This window comes from Musa acuminata, chromosome BXJ3-1, assembly GCF_036884655.1.
Source record: "Musa acuminata AAA Group cultivar baxijiao chromosome BXJ3-1, Cavendish_Baxijiao_AAA, whole genome shotgun sequence".
Lineage (NCBI taxonomy): Eukaryota > Viridiplantae > Streptophyta > Magnoliopsida > Zingiberales > Musaceae > Musa > Musa acuminata.
In genome coordinates this window covers 35011078-35028181 of record NC_088349.1, presented here as the reverse complement: position 1 = coordinate 35028181, position 17104 = coordinate 35011078, and positions in this window count along the sequence as shown.

Genomic DNA, 17104 nt, shown 5'->3' with positions numbered 1-17104 from the left:
ACCACTCTACAGCCCGAGTCTGTTCAGGTATCTAATACACAAGTTTCAACTTTACGCAGGTCTGATAGAGTATCCCATCCTCCTGAGAGATATGTGGGACATATTAGAGCAGAGGATGTAGAGGATATTGATCCTCAGACCTACGAGGAGGCTATTATGAGTATAGACTCCGGGAAGTGGAAAGAAGCCATGAATTCTGAGATGGATTCTATGTACTCCAATAAGGTTTGGAACCTAGTTGATGCACCCGAAGGTATTGTACCCATCGGTTGTAAGTGGATCTTTAAGAAAAAAGATCGGAGTAGATGGAAAGGTAGAGACCTATAAAGCAAGGCTAGTGGCTAAGGGGTATCGTCAAAGGCAAGGTGTTGACTACGACGAAACTTTCTCACCCGTAGCAATGCTAAAATCCATCAGAATTCTATTGGCTATTGCAGCACACTATGATTATGAGATCTGGCAGATGGATGTGAAAACCGCATTCCTCAACGGGAACCTGGAGGAGGAGGTGTATATGATGCAACCTGAGGGATTCGTGTCCAAGAACTGCCCAGATAAGGTGTGTAGGTTGCTTAGATCCATTTATGGACTAAAGCAAGCTTCCCGAAGTTGGAACATAAGATTTGATGAGGCAATCAGATCTTATGACTTCGTTAAGAACGAAGATGAGCCTTGTGTATATAGAAAGGTAAGTGGGAGCGCTATTAGCTTTTTGGTGTTATATGTGGATGACATCCTCATCATTGGGAATGACATAGGAATGCTATCCACAATAAAGGCTTGGTTATCTAGACACTTCTCCATGAAGGACTTAGGAGAAGCATCTTATATCTTGGGGATTAGAATCTATAGAGATAGATCCAAAAGGATGCTTGGCTTGTCCCAGTCCAGGTACATAGAAACTATTGTCAAAAGGTTTGGCATGGAAAATTCCAAAAGAGGTCTCATACCGATGAGACATGGGATATCGCTTTCTACGAGTATGTCCCCAAAGACTCCAGAAGAAAGGACGAACATGGATATGATACCTTATGCCTCAGCAATAGGGTCTATCATGTATGCAATGCTATGTACTAGGCCTGATATAGCGCATGCTCTGAGTGTCACGAGCAGGTATCAGGCGGATCCAGGCTTGGAGCACTGGAAAGCAGTAAAGTGTATCCTTAAGTACTTGAGAAGGACTAAGGATCTTTTACTAGTATATGGAGGTAATAGCCTTAAGGTTGAAGGCTACACTGACTCAAGTTTTCAGTCTGATGTCGATGATAGCAAGTCGAATTCAGGGTATGTGTACACCTTGAATGGAGGAGCAGTGTGCTGGAAGAGTTCCAAGCAAGATACCACTGCTGACTCGACCACAGAGGCGGAGTACATTGCTGCATCAGATGCAGCAAAGGAGGGAGTCTGGGTGAAGAAGTTCATCACAGATTTGGGAGTCGATACAGATAGCGACAAGTCGACTTCCTTATATTGCGACAACTATAGGGTGATTACTCAAATAAGGGAACCCGGGTCTCATCAGAAGTGTTCTGAGGAGGTTCCAGCTTATAAGAGAGATCGTAACCCGAGGAGATGTAGCAGTGGAAAGAGTTCCATCCGAAGATAACATCGCAGATCCACTAACAAAGCCATTGTCTCACATTGTCTTTGAGCGTCACAGGGGTCTGATGGGGATCAGACACATAGGTGATTGGCTTTAGGTCAAGTGGGAGATTGCTAGTCATAAGTGCCCAGCAATGGGAATCTTTTTGCTTATTATATTTTGGCGTATATCACTTTATAACTATTGCATAAATGCATATATATTGTGATGTCCTTGGATTTGTGCAATGGGAATCGGATCGTGATGAGATCACGATAATGAGATCGATTCACCTTTAAACACATATCCTAAATAATCCCGGTCATAGGTTACTCGAGAGGGACATCGTGATAACCGGATAGACTGGTGTGCTGTATACCCGTCCATATGATGGATGCAGCTGGTCTCATAGCTGCTCGTGTAAGGACACTAGGGATACAGTACAGGTGCTCATTGGAGAATGAGTTCACTGATTGATCCGCTTACGGAATGCTGGATGGTTGATGATGCCTTATTGTCAGACAATAATTCCGTAGTCCTAGTGGTGTATCTGGTTCTTAGACTTGAGACACCAAGGATGTCCTGTATGAGTGCTCCACTCTTTGATACCAGACTTATAGGTTTGGCTGTTCCCAGATCTAGTACAGCTGGTCATTGGGAGTGGTAGTCGACCTTACGAGGGCTATTGAGTGTCGATAGAGGATCATCCACTCTCGGTATCATGAGAGGAATATCCCATGTGTTCTTGCTCAGACAAATCCCTGGCCAGGGTCATTCGGGTTGAGAGAGAAAGAGTTCTCCGGGAGAATCCGATTAGAGCGAGACTCGAGTAGAAACCGTATGGGTCTGACAGCACCATGCTCGATATACGGTCTCTGGGATATTAGATGGATGAGGGACTATAGGTACATGGTAACTGAGGACAGACAGGTCCAATGGATTGGATTCCCCTGTATCGTCTGGGGACTACGGCGTAGTGGCCTAGTACTTCCGTAGTCGATGAGTCGAGTGAATTATTACAGAGATAATAATTCACTTAGTTAGAAGGAGTTCTGACAGGTATGACTCACGGCCAGCTCGATATTGGGCCTAGAGGGTCACACACATATGGTAGGCATTGCGATAAGTAGAGGTTCGGATATGAGATATCCGACGGAGCCCTTGTCTTATTGGATGCAGATCCAATACCCACTAGGGAAAGGACCCATTAGGGTTTTGACACGGGATCTCTATAAATAGGAGGGATTCACAGCCTCATAGGCTAGAGTCTTTGCTTGCCCTTCCTATTCTCCTCTCCCTCTCCACCTCAGAGTAGGCCTGGAGTTTTGAGGAGCGTCGTCGCAACCCTGCTGTGTGGATCACCGCTAGAGAGGAGGACGCTTGACCTCCTTCACCCTCTCCTGAGGATCTGCAAGGAAACAGGGATATACGATCTCCCTAGGTAACACAATCTCTATACGCAGTTTTGTGTTTTGCGGATTTTGCGCACCAATCTTCGCACGACGACGAACATCTTTTTGGGAATCGGGGATTTTTGTTTTCTTGTTCTTCCGCTGCGCATATGATGTCGCCCCCCATGATTTCCCAACAAAAACCACGGGGCAAACTAGAGATAATCCACTATGAAAATAATGAATATACAAATCTCAATCTCTTGCCCAAAACCCTAGCAACAACCACAAGAGAATAACTGGGATACAAGGATCACGTCACTGCCCACAATATCTAAAACCTCCCAAGTAATCACAGCAAGAGCCTACTGTAGATTTGATCTAACCTAAGATGAGAACACTACTAGATGATTGTGAACAGTCTCTCTGCGTTATCCTTGTCTTCTTTCCTTTCTTTCTCTTCCTTTTCTGCCTTGTTCTCCTTCTTCTCTTTGGAATCCCGTGGCTATGAAGATTTGCCTCGTTGCTGCCTTTTTATAGCTTTAATCTGCCTCTAAAACGTAGCCACCACACCCCCCTAATCTTAATTAGGGTTAGGTTAAGAGGGGGTGTGGGCTGATAAAGCCCACATGGGCTGAATATAGGCCATCAGCCCAACAACCTCCCCCTTCAGCCCATAAGGGAGGCTGTCTCATGACTCCTCAATGTAAAGCCATGCCAACCAACTGTCGGCATATCTCCTGTCTTTCTTTTGGTAAGATCTTCGTCAACATGTCTACTCCGTTGTCATCTGTATGAATTTTCTGAAGCTGCAACTACTTCTCTTCAACTGCTTCCTGGTAACTCTCTGGTTCACCTGCATCAGTAAGCATTACATACTCATCTGTAGAGTATCTTTTGGAAGGTTGACGTTGTCTAGAATATCTTCTCAATTAAGGTTCTGCGGGAACTTGCTCTCCTACTTCTTCTTGCTCAACATGTCCTGCAGGTAAATCAACATCAGGCTCTACACTATTTTCCTGCACATCTCCCCCATCACCCTGATATACTGAAGGAATAACTGGGTCACAATCTGCTAATCCTTCTACAGAAGTCTTGGCTGGTGCCTTCTTCTTCAAATCCTCAAAGGTTTGATCCTCAAAGAAGACCACATCTCTGCTCCTGAACACCTTCTGCTTTTCTGGATCCCAAAGCCTGTAACCAAATTGATCATGTGAGTAACCAAGAAAAATACATTCTTTAGACTTACCATCCAGCTTGGACCTCTCATTATCTGGAACATGTGCAAATGCACGACAACCAAATACTCTCAAATGCCTGTAGGAAACATCTTTCTCTGATCATACATGCTTTGCAACATCACCATCTAGGGCTGTACATGGTGATAAGTTGATCACATCAACTGTAGTCCTCAAAGCCTCATCCCAAAACCTTTTTGGGTAGCTTGGCCTGTGAAAGCATATATCTGATCTTTTCCATGATGGTGCGGTTCATCCTCTCTGCAATTGCATTATGCTGAGGTGTACCAGGAATTGTCATCTCATGTTGGATCCCATGTGACCTGCAATAGTCATTAAACAATCCCGTATACTCACCACCATTATTTGATCTTATGCATTTCAATTTCCTTTTTGTTTCCCTTTCAACCCTGGCATGAAACTCTTTGAAGATATTAATAACCTAATCTTTGGTCTTCAAAGCATAAGCCCAAACTTTCCTGGAAAAATCATCTATAAAAGTGACAAAATAAAGTGCACCACTTATACCAAGAACATCAACAGATCCACTAGGAGTTTTTGTCCTCAAAGGACCACATACATCTGTATAAACATGGTCTAAGGCATACATTTTTCTAGACAAAGAAGCACTAGCAAATGAAACTCTATGTTGTTTACCAGCCAAACAATCAATACAAGGGTTCAGATGTATACCTTTGAGATCTAGCAATACCTCTCTCTTGGAAAGAGCTTGCAGCCCCTTCTCGCTCATGTGTCTCAATCGCCTATGCCACAACTCCATACTGAAGTCTTTCTCTGTAGCATTTAACTGCTCACCATAAGCTTTAGCCTGCAACCTGTACAAAGTATGACATTTCTTTCCACTAGCTATAACAAGAGAACCCTTACTGAGCTTCCAATGCCCTCTGTGAAATCTGCTTTCATACTCTTCATCATCTAGTCTTCCAACTGAAATTAAATTCAGCCTCAAGTCAACCATATGCCTCACATCCTTAAGTACCAACTTGCAGCCAAGGTTGGTCTTTAAATGGATATCACCCATGCTAACGATGTCTGCTGTGCCATAGTTGCCCATCTTGACAACACCAAAGTTTCCAGACCTGTATGTAGCAAAAAACTCTCTCTGAGGTGTAGCATGATAAGAAGCACCTGTGTCAATCACCCACTCAAGATCCTGACACACACAAGAAAAAATATCATCAGAAGGAGACAAAATCAAATAATCATCACCCTGCACTGTAGCTGTAGTATTATCCTTTGACTCTGTAGACTCCACTTCTTTTCCCATTTTCTTGTTCTTCTTAGGTTGCTTACATTGGTTCTTGTAATGTCCTTTCTCACCACAGTTATAGCAAACAATATCTTTTCTTGATCTTGACTTGCTCCTACCCATACGTGAACTACTTCTGGACTTTAACCTTCCTCTGTTCTCTGAGATAAGTGCTTGTGAATCATTCTGAGATGTTGCCGAACTCTTTCTTCTCAACTCCTCATTCAACAAACTGCTTGTTACTTGACTCATAGTGACAATACCATCTGGCGCAGAATTACTAAGGGAAACCACTAGTGTCTCCCAACTTTCTAGTAATGAATTGAGAAGTAACAATGCCTGCAACTCATCATCAAGAGATATTTTCATAGAGGATAACTGGTTAGTAATACTCTGTATTTCATTCAAATGCTCAGCAATAGAAGCACCCTCTTTATATTTTAGGTTCACAAGTTTTCTGATCAAAAAAGCTTTGTTGCCAGCTGTTTTTCTTTCATAGAGACTTTCCAATTTTTTCCAAAGAGAATATGCAGAAATTTCAGTAGAAACATGGTGAAAGACACTATCATCAAGCCATTGTCTAATAAACCCAATTGTTTTTTGATCTAACCTCTTCCACTCATCATCTGTCATAGTTGTAGGTTTTGCACTATCCCCTTGCAAAGGTCCATACAAATCTTTGCAATACAAGAGATCTTCCATTCTTGGTTTCCATATCATCCAATTATTTCCATTCAAACTAATCATACGAGAAATATTACTGGCCTCCATGTTCAAATACAAAAAAATTAAATCACCAAAACCCCGCTCTGATACCAGTTGATGGGGATATAAACAGGAATAACCTTTGTATAGGAACAAATACTAGAAGACCAAAATACACAGCGGAATAAAATGGAAACACAATCAAACAGAACACTAAGATATACGTGGAAAACCCCTTCAATGTGAAGGGTAAAAACCATGGGACAAACTAGAGATAATCCACTATGAGAATAATGAATATACAAATCTCAATCTCTTGCCCAAAACCCTAGCAACAACCACAAGAGAATAACTGGGATACAAGGATCACGTCACTGCCCACAATATCTAAAACCTCCCAAGTAATCACAGTAAGAGCTACTGTAGATTTGATCTAACCTGAGATGAGAACACTACTAGATGATTGTGAACAGTCTCTCTGCGTTGTCCTTGTCTTCTTTCCTTTCTTTCTCTTCCTTTTCTGCCTTGTTCTCCTTCTTCTCTTTGAAATCCCGTGGCTATGAAGATCTGCCTCGTTGCTGCCTTTTTATAGCTTTAATCTGCTTCTAAAACGCAGCCACCACACCCCCTAATCTTAATTTGGGTTAGGTTAAGAAGAGGTGTGGGCTGTGGGCTGATAAATCCCACATAGGCTGAATATGGGCCATCAGCCCAACAGAGCTATCGTCGTCGTCGGTGATGATTGCTTATCCTTATCGAGATAAGGAGTGAGTCTCGAGTTTAGAGATGAAGAGAAAGATCAATCGAAAGATCGATAAGAACTGTTTTATTTCAATTTAACAAGTAAATAGTTTTTATTTCTTCTTTTGATAAACCCTAAAATTTAAACCCCCATGCCATCAGCATCCACGTTCAACTTTCTATGGGCCCAACAAGGACATTGGTGAACATGCCATGACCATCGAAATCGTGTCCGCTTATTTTTATCAAGCTAGCAAATGGGATGCTTAGTACGAGACTCTTTGTTACGATCGGCTGCTTGTTGACTTGGCTACAAGATATTAGTTTTAGCCTTCAAGAAATAGATGAAGAGTTCTTGACACAATAATAAAATATCCAACAGCAAGTCCTTTGCATGATAGTGAAGTAACCAAGCGGGAGTGCAAGAATATGGGATGATAGAAAACCTAATGTGTGTGTGTGTGACTTAAACCTTTGAGCAGAAGATTATGATTGTGTCTTAAAGTTTGTGTAATTGTGAATGTGAAGACGACAGTAGAACCAACTGTATGATAAATGAAATGGACTGACTATATAGAAATGTAGCAGATGGATTATATTTGAATAATTTTTAAATAAGACTATCTTTAAAAAAAATAAAATAAAAAGGAAAGATTTTGTTTTTATTGTACGATTAAAACCAAAATTTGACTCTTTCTTTAGGGCTTATATGGTTGATTTACTCGTCGACTTGTTTTTGAAATAATTTAATTATTAATTTTGAACAATAAAAATCAAGGTAAGCATATTATTTTAGTGTTTGGATATGATAAAGTATCATATACATTACTTTAAGTATTCATATATTTTCAAATTAGTTCTATTTATCCCAAGTTTTGTACGTATCTGACAGTCCAATTGTTATATATATATATATATATATATATATATATATATATATATATATATATATATATATATATATATATATATATATATATATATACTATGAAGAGTGAGAAACAACAATTCCTTACATTATAATAATTTATACTTTACACTACAACATATTAGTTATAATTTTTTCAAACCGTGCTAAAAATATACTTTTAATGTAGATTTGATATGTGTTACAATTATGGTCACATACGTTTTCCATCACCACAAAAGTCGTCAACTTTCCTTACTTTCTTTAAGTGTCCCTCCCCCCTACAATCTAGACTCTAGTTCCTCTCTACATCTCTTCCCTTTGTTGATATCACATGAGCACCAGAAGAATAAAAAATAAAAATTTCAGATTTCTATAAAAAAATAGTCTCTTATCATCATACGAAGATTCATGCGCAAAATCCTACGAAATCAAAAAATGCATATATTAAGGGATGTGTGTTATCTAGGGAGATCATATATCTTTGAAATCCTATAGATCTGTGAGACAAGATGAAGGAAGTCAAATGTCTTCCTCTCAAGTAGTAATTCACATGGCAGGGGCTATGAAGACGCTCCTCAAATCACTGCCCAAATCTCTTCACTGTGCGCACCACACAATAAAAAAGGGGCCGACCCTTCTTGCTATCCACAAGCCCCAAATATGGGCTACGGGTTGATGAGGAGAAGAGAAAGGAAAATAGGAGGTGGTAGCCAAATGGCCTATGGCTCTTTGGTTCCCTTATATTTATAGAGGCCCCATAGTAACTTAACCCTAATAAATCTTGCCCAATTGGGTACTAGATCTCCTTCTAACTACCCAAGCCACTTAGATTAGTGGGTCTCTACCCAATAATTTATAGGATCCAATAATTTAGGGGCTTATGGATATATAATAAGATATGAGCTCAAGTAGATATCTCATATATGAACTTCTACTCGTTGGAACACCTACCATATGTGTGTGACCCTTTAGGCCTAATATCGAGCTGGTCGTGAGTCATACTTATCAAAACTCTTTCTGGCTCAATGAATTATTATCTCCATAATAATTCACTTGACTCATCGATTGCGAACGTACTAGGTCGTTATATCGTAGTCCCTAGAGGATACAGGGGAATCCAATCCATTAGACCTATCTGTCCTCAATTACTATGTATCTATAGTCATTCATCTATTTAATATCCTAGATATCATATACCGGGCATTGGTGCTGTTAGGCCCATACAAAATCTTCTCGAGTCTCGCTCTAATCGAATTCTCCTAGAGAACTCTTTCTCTCTCAATTCAAATGACCATGGCTAGGGATTTGCTTGAGCAAAAACGCATGAGATATTTCTCTCATGATATCGAAAGAGGATGATCATCTATCGACACTCAATAACCCTCATAAGGTTGGTTGTCACTCCTGATAACTAGTTGTGCTAGATCTAGAACTTCAAAGAGTGGAGTACTCATATAGGATATCCTTAGTATCTTAAGTCTAAAAACTAAATACACCATTGGGATAATGAAATCGCTATTTGATATTGAGATATCATCAACTATCCAACATTCCGTGAGTAGATCAATCAGTGAACTTATTCTCCAATGAGCAATTGCACGATATCCCTAGTATCCCTACACGAGCAGCTATGAGACCAGTCGCCTCCATCATATGGATGGGTATATAGCATACTAATCTATTCAGTCATCTCGATATCTCTCTCGAGTGACCTATGACCGAGATTATTTAGGGTTTATGTTTAAAGGTGAATCGATCTAATTATTGTGATATCATCATGATCTGATTCTCATTGCACAGATCCATGGACATCATAATACATACAATAAGCAATATAAAGTGAGAAAAATACTAAATAAATAATTAGCAAAAAGAGTACGTATCATGTCATATATGTTATCACTCACATGATTGGCTTGTAGGGCACCTATGACTAGTAATCTCCCACTTGACCTAAAGCCAATCACCTACATGCTTGATCCCCATCAAACCCCTATAACGCTCAAAGACAATATGAAATAATGACTTTATTAGTGGATCTATGTTGTTATCTTCGGATGGAACTCTTTCTACTACTGCATCTCCTCAAGCCATGATCTCTTTGATCAGGTAGAACTTCATTAGAAATACTTAGATTTTTTATAAGACATAGGTTTTTTTGCTTGAGCAATCACCTCATTGTTATCGCAATATAAGAGAATTAGTCCTTGCTGCTCGGTACAACTCCTAGATCGGTAATGAATTTCTTCATCTAGACTCCCTTCTTTACTACCTCTAACGCAGCAATGTACCCTGCCTCTATGGTCGAGTCAATAGTAGTATCTTGCTTAGAACTCTTTCAGCATATTATTCCTCCATTTAGGGTGAACACATACCTTGAATTAGACTTACTATCATCAATATCGGATTGGAAACTTGAGTCTATATAGTCCTTAACCCTAAGGCTGCTTCCTCTATATACTAGTAAAAGATCATTAGTCCTTCTTTGTAAACTCGAGTCTATATAGTCCTTAAAAATATCAGTTTTGAAAATTCTTTTGTACGTTGAAAATCGATTTCAAAAAGTTGAAAGTATATGCGAGTATGGGCATAGTAAAAGCACAGTAAAGAGGAGAGGCAGTTTGCTGTAAAAGTAAAGTACTCAAAGGAAACACAAACCATATTTTTATAGTGGTTCGGTCGTCGTGACCTACATTCACTCCGCCAATTCCTCTTCCATCGAGGCCACCGGCATCCACTACCAGTCTTCCTTCAATAGGCAAAGACAAACCACCTTTTACAACTCGATTTTCCTTTTACCGGGTTTAGGAGATAACCCTTACACCCCCACTTACTCCTCTCTCAAACTATTCTAACACTTAGAACTTTTGAGAGGAGCTCACATAAGATTGTAGCAGCGTTTCTTTCTATTTTTACTCTCAAGTCTTATGCTAGTTAACTAGGGATGAGAGGGGTATTTGTAGGCCTTAAGTTGATTCAAACTTGGAGCCTAAAAACATCTCATCCCGGGTTTCCTAGGTATGGGTGGTACCACCGCCTATGCTAGGCGGTACCACTGCTAGTGTCAATCAGACACTGACACTACGCTGAGCGGTACCACCACCTAGCAACCTACCATTGGGTAGTACCACCGCTCAGACTAGAGATACCACCGCCTGGCACCCTACTAGGGGACTATGTCATGATGATGTCACTTCTTGGGTCACTATTTGGGCATTTCATTGGGCCCAACATAGTCCTTACATGGGCCCAACTGGCCCCTAATTGGGTTGGCCGAAATCCAAACCCAATTATGTGCTAACTACGAAACTTAAGGCATACACTAAGCTAAACAAGTCCCCAGGTATTAGTTTCTTCCGGCGAGCTTCTGGCGATCTTCCGACGATCTCTCGGTAATGTTCCAATAGACTCCTAGCAAGCTCCTAGACTTCACGATGATCTTCTTTGGCGAGTTTCGATGAGCTTCTTATTGAATCTTGTATTTTGATGATGAAACCAATTGATATGTGTTTATGTTTTAATTTGCGTTTTGAGTGACGTAGGATGCTTCGATCAAGATGAGACAATTAAAGTAGGAAAAATCATGTTGGGCCAGAAGAACATGTTAGAAGATTGGACGTCGGGCCGGTGGATCAGTCGACGTATCGACAGAAGGCTTTGAGCTATGGATTCAGGCATCAGACCAAGAAGAGCGGACATTGCGCCAAGGATATCGGAGTTGCGGAGTCAACTAGCTAATTGGGCAATAGGCCGTAGGAGAGGACGATGTGCCGAAGAATCAGACGAAGCATCGAGGGACCAATGACATGTCGGACAACTTGATTATTACTTAGTATTAATTGTCTAGATCGAAGTATGTTTTGCATGTATAGGATTAACTACGATGGAAGTAAGATATGCAGTAGGAGTTGTGCCGGAGTGAAGACCATGATTACATTGGGGGTTCGAGAGTTCGACGGAAGTCCGGGCGATCATCAGAGGTTCTACGAGAACAAATCCAAGAAGTCTAGGAGCTTACCAAAGAAGCTCGTCTGAACTCGCCAAGTAGATCATCGCAAGTCCAGGAGTTTGCCGGAAGTCTGCTAGAGCATCGCCGAGGGATCGTCGGATATTCGCCGGAAGTTCACCGGAAGCTTGTCGGAAGAAGCGATTGACGCACCAAAGCATGAGTTGTAGTATTAATGTCTTAAATATCATAGTTAGTATATAGATTAAGTTAGAAATGAGAGGTGATCCCATTAACTTAATCTGGGGGCAATTGGGCCCTTGACAGACCCAAATTGGGCCGAATGGATCAGCCCATTCGGACCTAGAATTCCTGGCCGGCGGTGGCACTGCCTAGGAGCTCAGTCTCCCAGGAATACTGGTGGTGGAACCGCTTAAGCTCAGTCTCCGAGCTATATCAGGCGGTGGTCCCGCTAAGACCCCGAAAATCTGAGAGATGACATATTTGAGCTCCAAATTTAAACCAGTTTGGGGCCTATATAAACCCCACCCTTTCCTGCATGAAAGGGCACCGAAATCTTGATCTTATTCTGTGAATTCTATAGCTCAAAAGTATTGTAAAGGCTAAAAGTTCTTCTCCCTAAGTTTTGATCATTCAAAAGATGAGTGAAAAATCTGTCAGGGTTGTCTCCAAAGCCCATCAAAAGGAGTAAAGCTGTAAAAGGGTGGTTGGCTTTCGCCTATTGAAGGAAGACCTTTAGTGGACGTCGGTGACCTCATCGGAGGAGGAAGCCAAAAGTGGATGTAGGTCAAGATTGACCAAACCACTCTAAATCTCGGTTTGCATTTACATTCTGCTCTCTATCTTAAACTGCAAACTACCTCCATTACTTTACTTCAACTCTACTTTCATTTAATCTTAAGTTGAAGTACTTTCCAAATCAGCTTTCGTATCGAAATTGTTTTTATCGTATGAACGTCGTTTTAAATCGTCGAAAGTTTTCCGCTACACTAATTCAAACCCCCCCCCCCTCTTAGTGCTCTTGATCCTAACAATTGGTATTAGAGCGGGGTTAACTCTCAATCAGATTAAAACCCAAGAGAGATGAAATACACCAGAAACCAAGAGGGCTACTCTATTACACGTCCGCCCATGTTCAATGCGACGGACTACACCTATTGGAAGACCCGAATGAGGATATTCCTTATTTTCATGGATTTTGAACTTTGGAATCTTATTGAAAATGGATTTTCAAAGTCTTCTCTTCTAATAATCTATTGGAATGATTTGGAGAAGAAGACTTTTTCTCTAAATGCAAAGGCTATGAATGCTTTATTTTGCGCTTTAGACAAAAACGAATCTAATTGGGTTTCTTTGTGCGAAACGACTTTCGATATTTGGCGCACTCTTGAAATCACACATGAAGGCACAAGTAGTATAAAAGATTCGAAATTAAATTTTTTAATGCATGATTTCGAGCTTTTTCGAACGAGGCTGAGTGAAACCATTGTTGACATGTACACCCATTTTACGGATGTCGTCAATGGTTTAAAAGCTCTTGGAAAATGTTTCTCGGATTTTGAACTTGTAAACAAGATCTTAAGATCACTTTCTAAAACTTGGGAATCGAAAGTAACGGTAATACAAGAAACAAAAGATTTAAATATTTTTCCACTTGAAGAACTTATCGGTTCATTGATGACATATGAAATGATGCATAATGCACATGATGAACAAGATGAACAAAACCACCTTATAAAGAACAGGAAGGATTTGGGACATAGAATATTTGAAGACCACTTGAGCATAAGCTCAAGTGATGGTGAACTTAAACTACAAATAAAACAAAAATTAAAAAGCAAAAAGAACAGAACTACTTGCTTTGAATGCAATAAGAAGAACAAAAATTGGGATGAATCGAGCTCCTCCGAAGACGAGGAGAAAATCAAGAAAGGCAAGGTGGCAAACTATGCCTTAACCACTTTCAATGATGAGGTAATCGAAATCCCCCTAATTTACTTTGAAATTACATAATTATTTTCATGATGCATTTTTTTTAGTTTTGAATTAATTTTCTTAAAAATTAAATGTTTAAAAATGAAAATATAAAAATATAATCATGCTTGTAATTTTGAAAATGACAATGAAAATTTTATGTTAATGCAATAAAATGTTAGATATAAATCTAATGATTATACACGTTAATCTTATGTATGTGCTTGAGAAGTAAGAATATGTATTTTGATGATTTTCATATTGCCTTTCAATGATGATGCATGACTTTTGTATGGAAGGCTTGATAATTTTTTTTATGAACCTTGTCTTTGTTTTTCAAACATGATGTATGGTTTTGACATAAGAACAAAATTTGAGTATGCTAATATAAAGTCAATCATATAAATTAAAACTAAAGAAGTTTTAGATATCTATTAGAATCATTCAAAATTATGTTTAATGAAACCTTGCTTGATGTTGTAATGAAAATATTGAAGTTTTGATACCATGATTGATAATTTTATGCATGAGATTTTAAAGTTATTCATGATGATTTTTGTGATTTATTGATCTTGATGATTTCCATATTTGCTCTTTCGATTTTAAACCATGATGTATGGTTTTCATACCAAAAACATGAGCATGCTAATATGAAATCAATCACTTAAAGGGAAAATATATTATCAATAAAATTATGAATATACTTATGTTATGAATTTTGTGAACCATAAAAATGATTTTGATGATTTAAATTTGAAATGAGTTTTATCAAAATCATGATCTTGATTTTTTGGAATAACATGAGATTTTCTTTGATGATCATTTTGATTATTTAAAAGGAGATTTGTCGAAATGATTCATGGAATTTTGGATTCATGACTTGATCCTTCATTTGTTTATGAGATGGTTGAAATCTTTATACCTTTGAATTCTTTCCTTCTCCTTTCGATTTTTGAATTTATGCATGTTATATGTTGAAGATTTGAAACCATGTTTTAATATTATGCATACCCAAGAAATATTGATTTGACAAATTGAATAAATTGAAAATGAATGATAATTTTTCTCTTGAATGTAACTTGTGATATTCTTTATGAATCATCATCTTGATTTCTCGATTTCGATACATGAAATTTTATTGTGAATCAAGATCTTGTTCTTTGAACTCTCATGTTTCTTCTTATTGTTTACTAAAGAAGAAAATTTCCGAAATGAATCATAGATTTTTTTTAAATTATAATTTTTATGATTCATAAAGAATCGAGAGATTAATGAATCTATCTATGTTTTTTTTTTATGAATCTCTTGAAAATGATTTTGATTTGATGATTTAAATTTGAATAAACTTATCTTGATTTTTTGAAATTTATAACTTAAGATTTCTTATGCAAAAATCAAGATACCATATCATTTGATCTCCTACATTTTTTTTTGACATTTATAAAAATAAAAGAGATTTGTTGAAATAAATCATGTCTTTTGGTATTCAAATAGTCTTATATTTGATGATATGATTTTTTTGTATTTATGATACAAATGCCTTAAAATGATTGAAATATTTTACACTTTTATGCTCTTCCCTACTTCTTTCTTGTTTACAATGATAAAATGTGGAGAAGTTTTGATCATGCATGGTAGGATATAATTTGACAAAATTGATACCATCATGATATGAAATATTTATGATTTGCAATGATGCATGTAATACTTGTGCTTTTTAATTATAATGTGATGAATTGCATATGATGTGAATCATGATTTAAAATGCTATGAATTATTACTAAAATGATGTATCATAAATGTTGATTTAATGTTTTGTATCATGAATGCTCTAAATGATGAATGTTTGGTATCATGATCAAAATGTTGATAAATGCTTAAAATTTTTAATATTATAGTATCATGTATGATATGCTCATAATGATGATTGATTTTTCGGTATAGTGCATGAAAAATGAAATATAATGTTAATGAATTATGCATGTTGTAAATTGAAACTATAATGATGTACAAATAAGAATGATTACTTACCTTTGTCATGATTTAGAAATTGATGTAAAGGGTTTTCCCCTTCTTTTTGACAATGACAAAGGGGGAGATAGCTTGCTAGCATAATTCAAGAAGGCAAAAATTACACTTCTCAAAAGAGAAGAAATTGCTATCTTGAACATCACCGATAACTGCTAGCTTGAAATATCAAGAAAATACAAAAATATGCTATCTTGCCTATCTCAAGATGCTAAACATGCTAAACTTGCGCTTTGCAATGGAAGCAAAATTGTGAGCTCAAACATTGCAAAGGAAGCAAAAATTTGCTAGCTTGCAACTTCAAAGTTGCTTTCTTGAACATCTTAAAATGCTAGCTTGCATGTTCTAAAATATTGTAAAATTGGCTAACTTGTATGTTGTAGAACATGCTAAATTTTCTAGATTACAGCTTGCATGATGATAAAAATGGATATTATATTTTTCATGCAATGTATTGAACTTATATATCTCAAACATATGATAGTTGGAACTTCTTCTTTTTGTTGATGACAAAAGGGGAGAAGTATAATGTTATGCATAAGTTTATGCGTAAGTTTATGATGACATGTATGACATGTTGCTTGGAGTTTTGAATCCAAGAGTTTATATCAATATGGTATATTGATAGGGGGAGTTTGTTTAAACTCTGGGAGTTAAGATTAACTTTGTCGTCGATTGGTTGTCATCTTAAAAAAAGGGGAGATTGTTGAATCTCGTATTTTGATGATGAAACTAATTGATATGTGTTTATATTTTAATCTACGGTTTGAGTGACGCAGGATGCTTCGATCAGGATGAGACAATTAAAGCATGAAAAATCATATTGGGCCGGAGGAACATGTTGGAAGATTGGACGTCGGGCTGGTGGATCGGTCGACATATCAACAGAAGGCTTTGGGTCGTAGATTCAGGCATCGGGCCAAGAAGAGCGGACATTGCGCCAAGGATATCAGAGTTGCGGCAATTGGCCGATTGGGCAATAGGCCGCAAAAGAGGATGATATGCCTAAGAATCGGACGAAGCGTCGAGGGACCAATGACATGCCGGACAACTTGCTTATTGCTTAGTATTAATTGTCTAGATCGAAGTATGTTTTGCATGTGCAGGATTAACTATGATGGAAGTAAGACATATAGTAGAAGTTGCGCTGGAGTCAAGATCATGATCACGTTGGAGGTTCGAGAGTTCAATGGAAGTCCGGACAGTTGTCGGAGGTTTTGCGAGAACAAGTCCGAGAAGTCTAGGAGCTTGCCAAAGAAGCTTGTCGATACTCGCCAAGTGGATCGTCACAAGTCTAG